Source organism: Aegilops tauschii, chromosome 3, assembly GCF_002575655.3.
Source record: "Aegilops tauschii subsp. strangulata cultivar AL8/78 chromosome 3, Aet v6.0, whole genome shotgun sequence".
Taxonomy (NCBI): Eukaryota; Viridiplantae; Streptophyta; class Magnoliopsida; order Poales; family Poaceae; genus Aegilops; species Aegilops tauschii.
Genome location: NC_053037.3, coordinates 521,786,326 through 521,800,655, shown reverse-complemented (window position 1 = coordinate 521,800,655; position 14,330 = coordinate 521,786,326).

The following is a 14,330-nucleotide window of genomic DNA, read 5'->3' as shown; positions in this document are numbered from 1 at the left end:
ACAGAGCACCAAATCCTAAAAAAAAACAGAGCACCAACTTTGTCAGGTAGTCGCCAGGCAGTGGCACGCCTCAAAGTTTCTCATACCATTTCTCGCAAAAAAAAAAGTTTCTCATACCAACCATGAACGAAAGCGGTAAAAGAAGAAGACTGGGGTTTTCTTTTCTTTTTTGAGAAACACTTTTTTTTAGAATTTTTTTGAGAAACACTTGGACGCACTGCAGGCTGTCGTACCTCGCCCGCATAGGCCGGCCCACAAACGCCGGTGCTGGTCTCCTAAAGAGAGTCCATGCATGGCTAAAGAAATTCGGCCTATTGACATGCACAGCCTGTTTTTTCTTTCCCCCTGAAAAATACGATATTTAGAAAAATATTTATTTTTGTAATTTGTTATAATAGTTTAATTCATAATTAATAAAACTAAAACAAAATGCATGGGTTGCTAAAAAATATTCAAGTGTGTCAACCTAGATGTTTATGTATTTCATAAAAGCATTCATGTATTTTTTTAAATGTTTTGGTATGCACAAAAATGTTTGTGAGTTGCAGAAAAAAATGTTTCCCGTATTTTGATTTCGAGGGTTTCGGTAAAATACCTGCACCACTCGTTTTGGCCTAGGTTTAGAACTCACATATACAAAATTTATATCCGTGTGTATCAAAATAAATGTTTATGTGTTTTAGAAAAAAAAAAACTTGCCGGTAAAACTAATCTTCATATATCTTTAAGCCAAAGGTTCATGAGTTTTTAGGCCCATATGTTCCGAAATAAATGTTCTTCTGTCTCGTAACAAAATCATGTATCTACTCCTCAACAAATAAATAATAAAATTGTGAAATGGAAATGCAAAACTTGATAGATGAAATACGAAACGATGAAAGAGATGAAACAACAAAAGATAATAAAAACAAAAACATAATGTACCGACATAAAAATAAAAGAACAAAGTATAATAAAAGACAACTTAATGTTACTGGGCAACGGCCCATGCATGATATTTTTAGGGAAATGCATGAAAGTACATATGCGAGAGCTTTGTGCAACTCGCAGTAAGCGAGATATAGGGTTAGCAATGCATGAGCTGGTCCATTGCACAATGGATTCATGAGTGGACTTTAGTATGGGACAACTCACTATCTCAAATATGTATAGTTCCCCTAGAGATTACTTTTGTCTCACATGTAGCTAGATCCCATTTGCGTTGATATATGAGGAGCTAACATGATACCTAAGTGTTATACTCAGTGCCACGACACCAAGGAGTTCATCTTATTCCTCACCAACCCGCTTTGCCATGAGGAGTTCATCTAGATGGCAGTCACCCTTTGGGCCAATGATGTCGGTGTGTCGCAACAAGCATGGCATCTTCACCGAGGCATCGACGATGGTGTTTAAAGACAACATATTGACCCAACATCTTTAAGGCTTTAGTTTTCGTTGAAGTGTTCAACCTCGTTCAATACATATTTTGAGTTTTTAACAATTTTGTCATCTTGTCGGATTGCTTGGAGGTGTCTCCAAAAGAATTGGTTGAAGGTGAAGACCATATTTATGAAGGAAGTAGGGGAAACTATAGCTAGCGCGGTGGTTCATGAGATCACCGCTCAAACATGAAGCTTCACTGACACTTCCATCATGATATGAGATCATCTAAACTCTGTACTTAAAAAGACGCTCTTAAGACGGTGCTTAGGCCTAAGCTCTAGGCGACGACAAAACTTTAACTTTAATATGCGCATAATTGCACTTAAGCCCACGCTTTGGTTAAAAAAATCACAAGGCGGTGATTGCACGCGCAATCAACGTCTAACACTCTTTAAAACCTTATAAGTTGACCACACTCAAATTACCTTCTTCTTGGTGTCTTGTACTACTAAAGACACTATATATCACTACATGGCTGCTTTTGCATATTTTGAGGAAAGCAACATAGCTTCTCAACAAAGCTCATGCTTTTGCAATGAACAATAAAAAATGTTTTTTTGTGAACTACAAATAAAACACATTGTTTTTTAAAATAAACTTGCAAATATATCGTGGAAAATGACCACTTTAACACTTAAAGAAAACAAAACCAAACAATATAAATATCTGTTTGACATTGCCAAAACTTTTATTGCATAGACACACAAATGTAATGATTTTCGTGGAAAATAACAAATATGTGAAGACCTCAAGAATTTAAATGCATTAATGTTATCTGCAATTATAATTTACTTTTCATCTTAATGCACATTCGAGTTACCCAAATCACTTACATCTTTTTTAGTATTATGATAAAAAGCTTTTATATATTTTTATAAATGCCTAAAGGATGGATACATGTAAAAACTCGATACCACCCTACCAAATCAAAAAACAATAGTGATCGAAGAAGTATATGGCAATTCAATTATTTGGAATATTATATTTACTAACAGAATATAAATTTACTCCATCAAAGTTGCTATTGGTCTCAATTCTTAGTTTGGGCTTGCTCTCGCTTTTGTAAGGGTCAATCAATACAATGCCTCATCAACTATCAAATGGAGTCAACCTCGCTTGGGTTCATGCTGTTGGGTTCTACTATAGGGTGTGTCGACTGCAAATTAAAATTTTCCTACGCGCAGAACAACCAGGAACATGCTACGGGAATGGATCACAGATCGTTACCACTGAAGGAAATATGCCCTAGAGGCAATAATAAAGTTGTGATTTATATTACCTTATATCATGATAAATGTTTATTATTCATGCTAGAATTGTATTAACCGGAAACTTAGTACTTGTGTGAATACATAGACAAACAGAGTGTCACTAGTATGCCTCTACTTGACTAGCTCGTTGAATCAAAGATGGTTAAGTTTCCTAGCCATAGACATGAGTTGTCATTTGATTAATGGGATCACATCATTAGAGAATGATGTGATTGACTTGACCCATCCGTTAGCTTAGCACGATGACCGTTTAGTTTGTTGCTACTGCTTTCTTCATAACTTATACATGTTCCTATGACTACGAGATTATGCAACTCCCGAATACCGGAGGAACACTTTGTGTGCTATCAAACGTCACAACGTAACTGGGTGATTATAAAGATGCTCTACAGGTGTCTCCGATGGTGTTTGTTGAGTTGGCATAGATCAAGATTAGGATTTGTCACTCCGATTGTCGGAGAGGTATCTCTAGGCCCTCTCGGTAATGCACATCACTATAAGCCTTGCAAGCAATGTGACTAATGAGTTAGTTGCGGGCTGATGCATTATGGAACGAGTAAAGAGACTTGCCGGTAACGAGATTGAACTAGGTATTGAGATACCGACGATCGAATCTCGGGCAAGTAACATACCGATGACAAAGGGAACAACGTATGTTGTTATGCGGTTTGACCGATAAAGATCTTTGTAGAATATGTGGGAGCCAATATGAACATCCAGGTTCCGCTATTGGTTATTGATCGGATATGAGTCTTAGTCATGTCTATATAGTTCTCGAACCCGTAGGGTCCGCACGCTTAACGTTCGATGACGATCAGTATTATGAGTTTATGTGTATTGATGTACCGAAGGTAGTACGGAGTTCCAGATGTGATCACGGACATGACGAGGAGTCTCGAAATGGCCGAGACATAAAGATCGATATATTGGAAGGCTATGTTTGGACACCGGAATGCTTCCGAATGAGTTCGGGCATTTTCTGGAGTACCGGGAGGTTACCGGAACCCCCCGGGGAGTCAATGGGCCTTATTGGGCCTTAGTGGAAGAGAGGAGGAGGCGGCCAGGTGGAGGGCGCCCCCCCCCAAGCCCAATCCAAATTGGGTGGGGGCCGGCCCCCCTTTCCTTCTCCCTCTCTCCCTCTTCCTTCTTCTCCTACTCCTACTAGGAAGGGGGAAACCTACGCCTAGTGGGAGTAGGACTCCCCCCCTTGGGCGTGCCCTATGAGGGCCAGCCCTCTCCTCCTCCCCTCCTTTATATACGGGGGAGGGGGGCACCCCATAGACACACAAGTTGACAGTTGTCTTAGCCGTGTGCGGTGCCCCCCTCCACAGAATTCCACCTCGGTCATATCGTTTCAGTGCTTAGGCGAAGCCCTGCGTTGGTAACTTCATCAACACTGTCACCACGCCGTCGTGCTGACGGAACCCTCCCTCGGCCTCAACTGGATTAACAGTACGAGGGACGTCACCGAGCTGAACATGTGCAGATCGCGAAGGTGTCGTGCGTTCGGTACTTGATCAGTTGGATCGCGAAGACGTTCGACTACATCAACCACATTACTTAACGCTTCCGCTTTCGGTCTACGAGGGTACGTGGACACACTCTCCCCGCTTGTTGATATGCATCTCCTAGATAGATCTTGCGTGATCGTAGGTAAAAAATTTGAAATACTGCGTTCCCCAACAGTGGCATCTGAGCCAGGTCTATGCGTAGATGTTATATGCACGAGTGGAACACAAAGAGTTGTGGGCGATAATAGTCATACTGCTTACCAGCATGTCATACTTTGATTCGGCGGTATTGTTGGATGAAGCGGCCCGGACCGACATTACGCGTACGCTTACGCGAGACTGGTTCTACCGATGTGCTTTGCACACAGGTGGCTGGCGGGTGTCAGTTTCTCCAACTTTAGTTGAATCGAGTGTGACTACGCCCGGTCCTTGTTGAAGGTTAAAATAGCACACTTGACGAAAAATCGTTGTGGTTTTGATGCGTATGTAAGAACAGTTCTTGCTCAGCCCGTAGCAGCCACGTAAAACTTGCAACAACAAAGTAGAGGACGTCTAACTTGTTTTTGCAGGGCATGTTGTGATGTGATATGGTCAAGACATGATGCTAAATTTTATTGTATGAGATGATCATGTTTTGTAACAGAGTTATCGGCAACTGGCAGGAGCCATATGGTTGTCGCTTTATTGTATGCAATGCAATCGCCCTGTAATTGTTTTTACTTTATCACTAAGCGGTAACAATAGTCATAGAAGCAATAGTTGGTGAGACGACAACGATGCTACGATGGAGATCAAGGTGTCGCGCCGGTGATGATGGTGATCATGACAGTGCTTTGAAGATGGAGATCAAAGGCACAAGATGAGGATGGCCATATCATTTCACTTATATTGATTGCATGTGATGTTTATCCTGTATGCATCTTATTTTGCTTAGTTCGGCGGTAGCATTATAAGATGATCTCTCACTAAATTTCAAGGTACAAGTGTTCTCCCTGAGTATGCACCGTTGCGGAAGTCCGTCGTGTCGAGACACCACGTGATGATCGGGTGTGATAAGCTCTACGTTCACATACAACGAGTGCAAGCCAGTTTTGTACACGCAGAATACTCGGGTTAAACTTGACGAGCCTAGCATATGCGGATATGGCCTCGGAACACTGACACCGAAAGGTCGAGCGTGAATCATATAGTAGATATGATCAACATAGTGATGTTCACCATTAAAAACTACTCCATCTCACGTGATGATCGGACATGGTTTAGTTGATTTGGACCACGTGATCACTTAGATGATTAGAGGCATGTCTATCTAAGTGGGAGTTCTTAAGTAATATGATTAATTGAACTTTAATTTATCATGAACTTAGTACCTGATAGTATTTTGCATGTCTATGTTGTTGTAGATCAATGGCCCGTGCTACTGTTCCTTTGAATTTTAATGCGTTCCTAGAGAAAGCTAAGTTGAAAGATGATGGTGGCAACTACACGGACTGGGTCCGTAACTTGAGGATTATCCTCATTGCTGCACAGAAGAATTACGTCCTGGAAGCACCGCTAGGTGCAAGACCCGCTGCAGGAGCAACACCAGACGTTGTGAACGCCTGGCAGAGCAAAGCTGATGACTACTCGATAGTTCAGTGTGCCATGCTTTATGGCTTAGAACCGGGACTTCAACGACGTTTTGAACGTCATGGAGCATATGAGATGTTCCAGGAGTTGAAGTTAATATTTCAATCAAATGCCCGGATTGAGAGAGATGAAGTCTCCAATAAGTTCTATAGTTGCAAAATGGAGGAGAATAGTTCTGTCAGTGAGCATATACTCAAAATTTCTGGGTATCATAATCACTTGACTCAGCTGGGAGTTAATCTTCCGTTGATAGTGTCATTGACAGAGTTCTTTAATCACTGCCACCAAGCTACAAAAGCTTCGTGATGAACTATAACATGCAAGGGATGGATAAGACGATTCCTGAGCTCTTCACAATGCTAAAGGCTGCGGAGGTAGAAATCAAGAAGGAGCATCAAGTGTTGATGGTCAACAAGACCATCAGTTTCAAAAAAAAGGTAAAGGGAAGAAAGGGAACTTCAAGAAGAACGGCAAGCAAGTTGCTACTCAAGTGAAGAAGCCCAAGTCTGGACCTAAGCCTGAGACTGAGTGCTTCTACTGCAAAGGGACTGGTCACTGGAAGCGGAACTGCCCCAAGTATCTGGCGGATAGGAAGGATGGCAAGGTGAACAAAGGTATATGTGGTATACATGTTATTGATGTGTACCTTACTAATGCTCGCAGTAGTGCCTGGGTATTTGATACTGGTTCTGTTGCTAATATTTGCAACTCGAAACAGGGACTATGGATTAAGCGAAGATTGGCTAAGGACGAGGTGACGATGCGCGTGGGAAATGGTTCCAAAGTCGATGTGATCGTCGTCGGCACGCTACCTCTACATCTACCTTCGGGATTAGTTTTAGACCTGAATAATTGTTATTTAGTGCCAGCGTTAAGCATGAACATTATATATGGATCTTGTTTGATGCGAGACGGTTATTCATTTAAATCTGAGAATAATGGTTGTTCTATTTATATGAGTAATATCTTTTATGGTCATGCACCCTTGAGGAGTGGTCCATTTTTGTTTAATCTCGATAGTAGTGACACACATATTCATAATATTGAAGCCAAAAGATACAGAGTTGATAATGATAGTGCAACTTATTTGTGGCATTGCCGTTTGGGTCATATTGTTGTAAAGCACATGAAGAAACTCCATTCTGATGGACTTTTGGAATCACTTGATTATGAATCACTTGGTACTTGCGAAACATGCCTCATGGGAAAGATGACTAAAACTCCGCTCTCCGGAACAATGGAGCAAGCAACAGATTTGTTGGAAATCATACATACTGATGTATGTGGTGTGATGAATATTGAGGCTTGCGGCGGGTATCGTTATTTTCTGACCTTCACAGATGATTTGAGCAGATATGGGTATATCTACTTGATGAAACATAAGTCTGAAACATTTGAAAAGTTCAACGAATTTCATAGTGAAGTGGAAAATCATCGTAACAAGAAAATAAAGTTTCTACGATCTGATCGTGGAGGAGAATATTTGAGTTACGAGTTTGGTCTTCATTTGAAATAATGCGGAATAGTTTCGCAACTCACGCCACCCGGAACACCATAGCGTAATGGTGTGTCCGAACGTCGTAACCACACTTTATTAGATATGGTGCGATCTATGATGTCTCTTACTGATTTACCGCCATCGTTTTGGGGTTATGCTTTAGAGACGGCTGCATTCACGTTAAGTAGGGCACCATCTAAATCCGTTGAGACGACACCTTATGAACTGTGGTTTGGCAAGAAACCCAAGTTGTCGTTTCTTAAAGTTTGGGGCTGCAATGCTTATGTGAAAAAGCTTCAACCTGATAAGCTCGAACCCTAATGGGAGAAATGTGTCTTCATAGGATACCCAAAGGAGACTGTTGGGTACACCTTCTATCACAGATCTGAAGGCAAGACATTCGTTGCTAAGAATGGATCCTTTCTAGAGAAGGAGTTTCTCTCGAAAGAAGCACTACAAAAAAAAGACACATCCGTGACATTTTGGGCCGAACGAAATTTTTTTCTGTCATACTTATGACACTTCTATGACGATAATTGTGACAAAACCCGGTATCATCATAGATGTGGTGGGGTCCTACTTCTATGACAAAAAATCATGACAGAAAATGGGCTTTTCGTCCTGGGCGGGCCGGAGACGCAGCTGCATGACATTCTTCGGGCCGTCCATGACGGAAAAAACCGTAGTAGAAGCGAGGGCGAGGAAAATATCAGGGTGTTCCCGGTTACGGTGGGTGGTCGGGGCCGAGCGATGCGCGTTTCTCTCGTACACGCACGCGCGTGGGTGCGAGGCATTGGGCTCTAAATGAACCCGAGTGAGGCGTTGGGCTCTAACTGAACCCGAGCGATTGCACTACAGGCTATGCGTTATTGAACCCGAGCGATTGATCGATGGCTGTTAACTGAACCCGATCGAGCGATTCCTTCGCTACTGCTGCTAACTGAAGCCGATCGATGCTGCCTCTGGATGAACAGTGAGCGTTGCTGGGGGGGTTGAATGAACAGTTCCCGGTGGGGGTGGATGAACAGGACCCCGTGGTGTTGCCTCTGGATGAACAGGACCTCGATCGATCGAGCCGGTTGGGGTTGGATGAACAGGACCCCGTGGAGGGCTGGATGAACAGGACCACCCCGTGGAGGGCAGGATGAACAATAGACGGTGGAGGGCTGGATGAACAGTACCCCATGGAGGGGTGGTTGAACAGGAGCCCGTGTAGAGGGCTGGTTGAACAGTAGCCGGTGGAGTAGCGCGCGGTGGAGGCTGGATGAACAGGAGCCCGTGGATGAACAGTCACAGGTGGAGGCTGGAGGAGGTCGATGGTGGATGAACAGTAGCCCGTGGAGGCTAGAGGGGTCGACGGTGGAGATGAACAGTATCCCGTGGAGTCCCGTTTTGCGGTACGCCACACCCCTCCCGATGAACAGGACCCCCGTTTCGACCGTAGCGTTCCAACACAAGTCGGTTTCCTCCGTTTTGCGGTACGCCACACCCCTCCCGATCAACAGGACCCCCGTTTCGACCGTAGGAGGTCCGTTTCCTCCGTTTTGCGGTACGCCAGACCCCTCCCGATGAACAGCATCCCGTTTCGAACGTGGTCGGTCGAACACAAGGCCGTTTCGTCCGTTCTGCGGTACGCCAGGCCTCATTTCCATCGGCTGTTCCGTCCAAGCCCTCCCGATGAACACGACAATGCATTCCGTTCCGACCCAGCCGGTTGGCTCCCCATGAACACGACGACGACGCAGTTTCTCCGTTCCGACCCAGCCATGTACACGAGCCCTGGCCGTACGTATGCGCGAGTAGGCGTTTGAGACCCTGTCTGTATGTACGTACGTGGCCGTATTTTCTTTCTTGCACACTTGTCGTTGTACATATGTGTACATGCTATGTGCGCGCCTCTACTACGACACGTGCAAGCCTCTACATCGACCAGTATGTACGTACACGTTCACGACCAAAATGACAACGCTACGTACGCTTCGACCAGATGGGTCCCGACTGTCAGGCACTTCCTTGCCTGTGAAGATCTAGCTGGTGGGTCCCAGCAGTCAGGGGGCGAATCGTTTTTTTTCAGACGCACTTCCTTGCGTGCGAAGATGTAGCTGGTGGGTCCCAGCAGTCAGGGGGAAACGTTTTTTCGCAAAATACGGTGGCCTGTCGGTGGGTCCCCGCTGTCAGGTGGAGGAATAATTATTTTGCGCGTAATAAGGAGGCACTTCCTTGGTGCGGCCGTGGACCCAGCTGTCAGCCTCTCCACGTACAGTCCACGTCTGATGGAAGCCGTTCCTTGACCATGTTGACCACGCCGCGTCGAGAGCACCAGGACAGTGGACGACGGCGAGGCCTAGGAAGGGAACGACGCGGAGCCGGGGAAGACGCGGCAGTGGATGCCCACGCGTAGAGGAGTATGAGGGTTCACTGGTTCGCTGCGGTGTGAGGCTGCCGTCGCCATAGAATAACAGGGGGTGTGGGTGAGTAGAGGGATGGCCTGGCCAGCGGTGGGAGTAGTAGGGGGACGGTGAGGTCTCCGCCGCAACGCAGCCGGCCACGGGAGGCAGGAGCACGAGGCACGACCGGCGCTGGTTTGGGCGGCTGGAGCAAGAAGACCAGAGGTTGAAGAAGCACTACGGCCGTTGGATGGACATCGTACGGTCACTGGAGCTAGAGCATGCATATTGACTAAGTTGACAAAGCCCTCCGTCCCCGTCAACTTAGTAGGCCCACAAGTCAGCCTGCCACTATACTGGGGCCCAGCTAGCACGGGGAGTATTCATTTTTTTTGTGTAATAAGGAGGCACTTCCTTGCGTGCGAAGATATAGCTGGTGGGTCCAAGCTGTCAGCGGTGGTAACGTTTTTTTCGCGAAATACAGAGGCCCTTTCGATGGGTCCCAGATGTCAGGTGGGGGAATCATTATTTTGCGCGTAATAAGGAGGCATTTCCTTGTGTGCGGCCGTGGACCCAGCTGTCAGCCTCTCCACGTACAGTCCACTTCAGATGCATGTCGGTCGTTGACCATGTTGACCAGGCCGCACCGAGAGCACCAGGGCGGTGGACGACGGCGAGGCCTAGTAAGGGAACGACACGGAGGCAGGGAAGACTCGGCAGTTGTTTCCCACGCGGAGGGGAGTACGACTGTACGAGGGTTTACTAGTTCGTCTGCCGTCGCCGGAGAATAACAACAGGTGTGGGTGAGTAGAGGGATGGCTAGGCCAGCAATGGGAGTATGGTGGGGCGGTGAGGCCTGCGCGGCAGCACAGCCAACCGCGGGGAGGAGGGAGCAGGCAGTCACGCCGGCGCTTGTTTGAGCGGTTGGAGGAGGAAGAGCAGAGATTGAAGAAGCACGACGGCCGTTGGATGGACATCCAACAGTCACTGCTTGTGCGTCAACCTTTTTTTTAGGAAAGCCTCAAATCTGTGGAAAACATCATACAGCCCATCTGCCATTATTTCTAATAATTTACAGCCCATTTGCTAATTCTTAAGGTTTTTTTTGGAGCCCATATTCTTTTTGTTAGCATTACAGCCCATATTGTGGCCACGGTTAAAAAATTATACGAAATTTTGCATATTTCGGTGCGGTCCGAACTGTTTTTAATCCCGAAATTTCGAGTCACATTCAAACTGATTTTAAAAATAAATGTATATCAATATAAAATCCAACAAATTGTCCATGCATAAAAATCAATGCAATTTAAAATCTTGAAATGAAAAAAAAAAGAAATTTGAAACTAATTGCTGGTTTGATGTGTTTTAAAAATGTACATCCCATTTCTCATTATTGATAGGCCATTTTCTCGGCGAGCCAAATGAAGCTCTCCTCGTCTTGAAAGATTTACAACCCAACAGGCCTGACAAAGTGACTTACTTGGCAAATCACAAAAAAAACTGGGTTGTGGCCGTTGACCCAGCTGTCAGCCTATCCACGTACAGTACTCTTCCGATGGAAGTCGGTCGTTGACCACATTGACCATGCCGCGTCGAGAGCACCAAGGAGGTGGACGACGGCGAGGCCTAGGAACGGGACGACGCGGAGCCGGGGAAGACGCGGCAGTGGATGACCACGCGGAGAGGAGTACGAGGGTTCACTGGTTCGGCTGCAGTGTGAGGCTGCCGTCGCCGCAGAATAACAGGGGGTGTGGGTGAGTGGAGGGATGGCCTGGCCAGCGGTGGGAGTAGTATGGCGGTGAGGCCTCCGCGGCGGCACAGCCAGCCACGGGAGGCAGGAGCAGGCGGCACGACCGGCGCTGCTTTGGGCAGCTGGAGCAAGAAGACCAGAGGTTGAAGAAGCACTAAGGCCGTTGGATGGACATCGTACGGTCACTGGAGCTAGAATCGTTCATACTGACTAAGTTGACAAAGCCCTCCGTCCTTGTCAACTTAGTAGGCCCACAAGTCAGCCTCCCACAGTGGTGGGTCCCAGCTGGCAGGGGGGTATTCATCTTTTTGTGCGCAATAAGGAAGCACTTCCTTGCGTGCGAAGATATAGTTGGTGGGTCCGACCTGTCAGCGGAGGGAACATTTTTTTTTGCGAAATATAGAGGCCCTTCCGGCGGGTCCCAGATGTCAGGTGGAGGAATCATTATTTTGCGCGTAATAAGGAGGCATTTCCTTGTGTGCGGCCGTGGACCCAACTGTCAGCCTCTCCACTTACAGTCCACTTCCGATGGATGTCGTTCGTTGACCACGCCGCGCCGAGAGCACCAGGGCAGTGGACGACGCGAGGCCTACGAACGGAACGACACGGAGCCGAGGAAGACACGGTAGTGGCTACCCACGCGGTGGAGAGTATGAGGGTTGACTGGTTTGGCTACCGTCGCCGAAAAATAACAGGAGGTGTGGGTGAGTAGAGGGATAGACATGCCAGGGATGCGAGTATATGATGGGGCCATGAGGCCTGCCCGGCAGCACAGCCGGCCACGGGAGGCGGGAGCAGGCGGTTCCGACGGCGCTGGTTTAGGCGGCTGGGCAGGAAGATCAGAGACTGAAGAAGCACGATTGCCGTTAGATTGACATCTAACGGTCTACGCTGGTAGAGTCGATTGTTGACTAAGTTTCTTTTTTGATAAACCTTGTGTACGCATGAACTTAGTAGGCCCACAAGTCAGCCTCCAAATCTGTGGCAGACAACATAGAGCCCATTTGCTATTTTTTAATAATTTGCAGCCCATTTGCTAATTCTTAAGTAATTTATTACATCCCATTTTCTGCCCAGGACCACGGTCAAAAAGTTTAACCTTATTTTGCATATTTCGGTGTAGTCCGAACTTCTGTAATCCCGAAATGATAATTTTTTTAAGAACTTATTGATTTGCCAAAAATATCATTTTGTTTTTGTAAGCAAATAAGGCGTGGGACAATTGAGTTGGTTTAAGGGAAAACCAGTGGTAAAAAAATCAGCACTGGGAGGGAAAACAACAACAAAAATAAGGATGTAAATATGAAAGGTGAATTTTATGTATTTTCAATATAATGATACGTGTATATGAACTAGTAAAACTATAGGTAGAGATTAGAAAATGGATGTAGGACATGCGTTTCAATAGGAAAATAGAACTGGGATGTGTGTTTGATTCAGTAAAAAAAGTGACTGCGGATGTTGTAAGACAAAATATAACTAACGCTAGCGGGCCAGAGGCCAGTAGATACCTGCTGGATCTTTGTGCCCCGTTGTCGTCATGGGTTGGGCCTGTTAAAAACAAAACCAAGCCTGGGCAGTCTACAACCCAGTTGAAACTTGCTCGACCTAAAAAAACAATATACGTGCTCAATAAACGAGAGAATTATGCAAGTACAGACTGATAACTGGGATGCAGCAGGGATATTGTTTTTTCATCGTGATAATAAGAGCATGCACTTGTTTCGGAAAATTTGGAGAACTGGGAATTCGAACGGCAGGTGCTTATGCTACCCATCAAATAAAAATCAGGTGCCTGAAAATTCATTTCAAAACAAATAATTCAGCTTTATATCCACGTCGACCCTAGGCATGATGGTTGGAAGCAAATGCCAAGTTCATACCAAAAGATCGTTAACAACAATACCAACTTGCGGACGACAAGGTAGTACAAGTACCAATACCAAACTAACTTATAATCTTTTTACTCCTGGCCCTAGTGTTCGTCTGGTAGAAAATCTTGCAGAGGACCAGCTCCCGCTCCTTCTCTTGCTCCAGGTCCCCGAGGTGGTACTGGTGCATCACCCAGTTGGTCCTCTGCTGGTCGAAGTTCTTGTTGGTGTGCAGCACCAGAACCTTTTTGCTGCCCGTCGGTCGGCCGTTGACCATCACCGGCAAGGTATTGCCGGTGTTGTGCCACATCGCGTGCATGCCGCACTCCGACTGTATCTTGCGACGCGTCCATGTGCCCCTTTTGAACGCCCTGGAATTGCGCTGGAAGAAATGCTTGCTTAGGCCACTCAGTGTGATACCTGCAGTATTGTCGAATACAGGTTTAGTGTACGTAGTTGGCATTTTCATAACATCTTTGGCATGTTGCAGTCACTTGTTTCACTTTTTATTACCTGTCAAATTGTAATTGCTTCACCAGGTCTGCGTCTAAAAAGAAAAATCACTACAAAAAATACACTTCCGTGATGATACGTGTTTGTCATAGTAGGTCACGTTTTCTGTCATGCATGTACATCCATGACAAATTTATGACAGAATCAAGATAGTCATACCTGTGCTGTCATAGAAGTGTTCCATGACATTACCAAAATTATCATCACGGAAGTGTCCACTTCCATGACGATAAATCGCGCGTCACAGAAGTGCTTTCGTCAAGGGTGATCGACACGTGGCATCCACCATAACGGAACACCGTTAAGCTATCGGGTCCGGTTTTGGATCCAATAACCCGTTAACAGCCCGGACCAATGGGGATTTTCCACGTGTAAAATTCTGATTGGCTGACGGAAACACGTGTCAGCTCCGCGTTGGCACAGGTGTCACTCATCCAATGGGCGAGATGCGCCTATGATATGTTGACACGTGGAC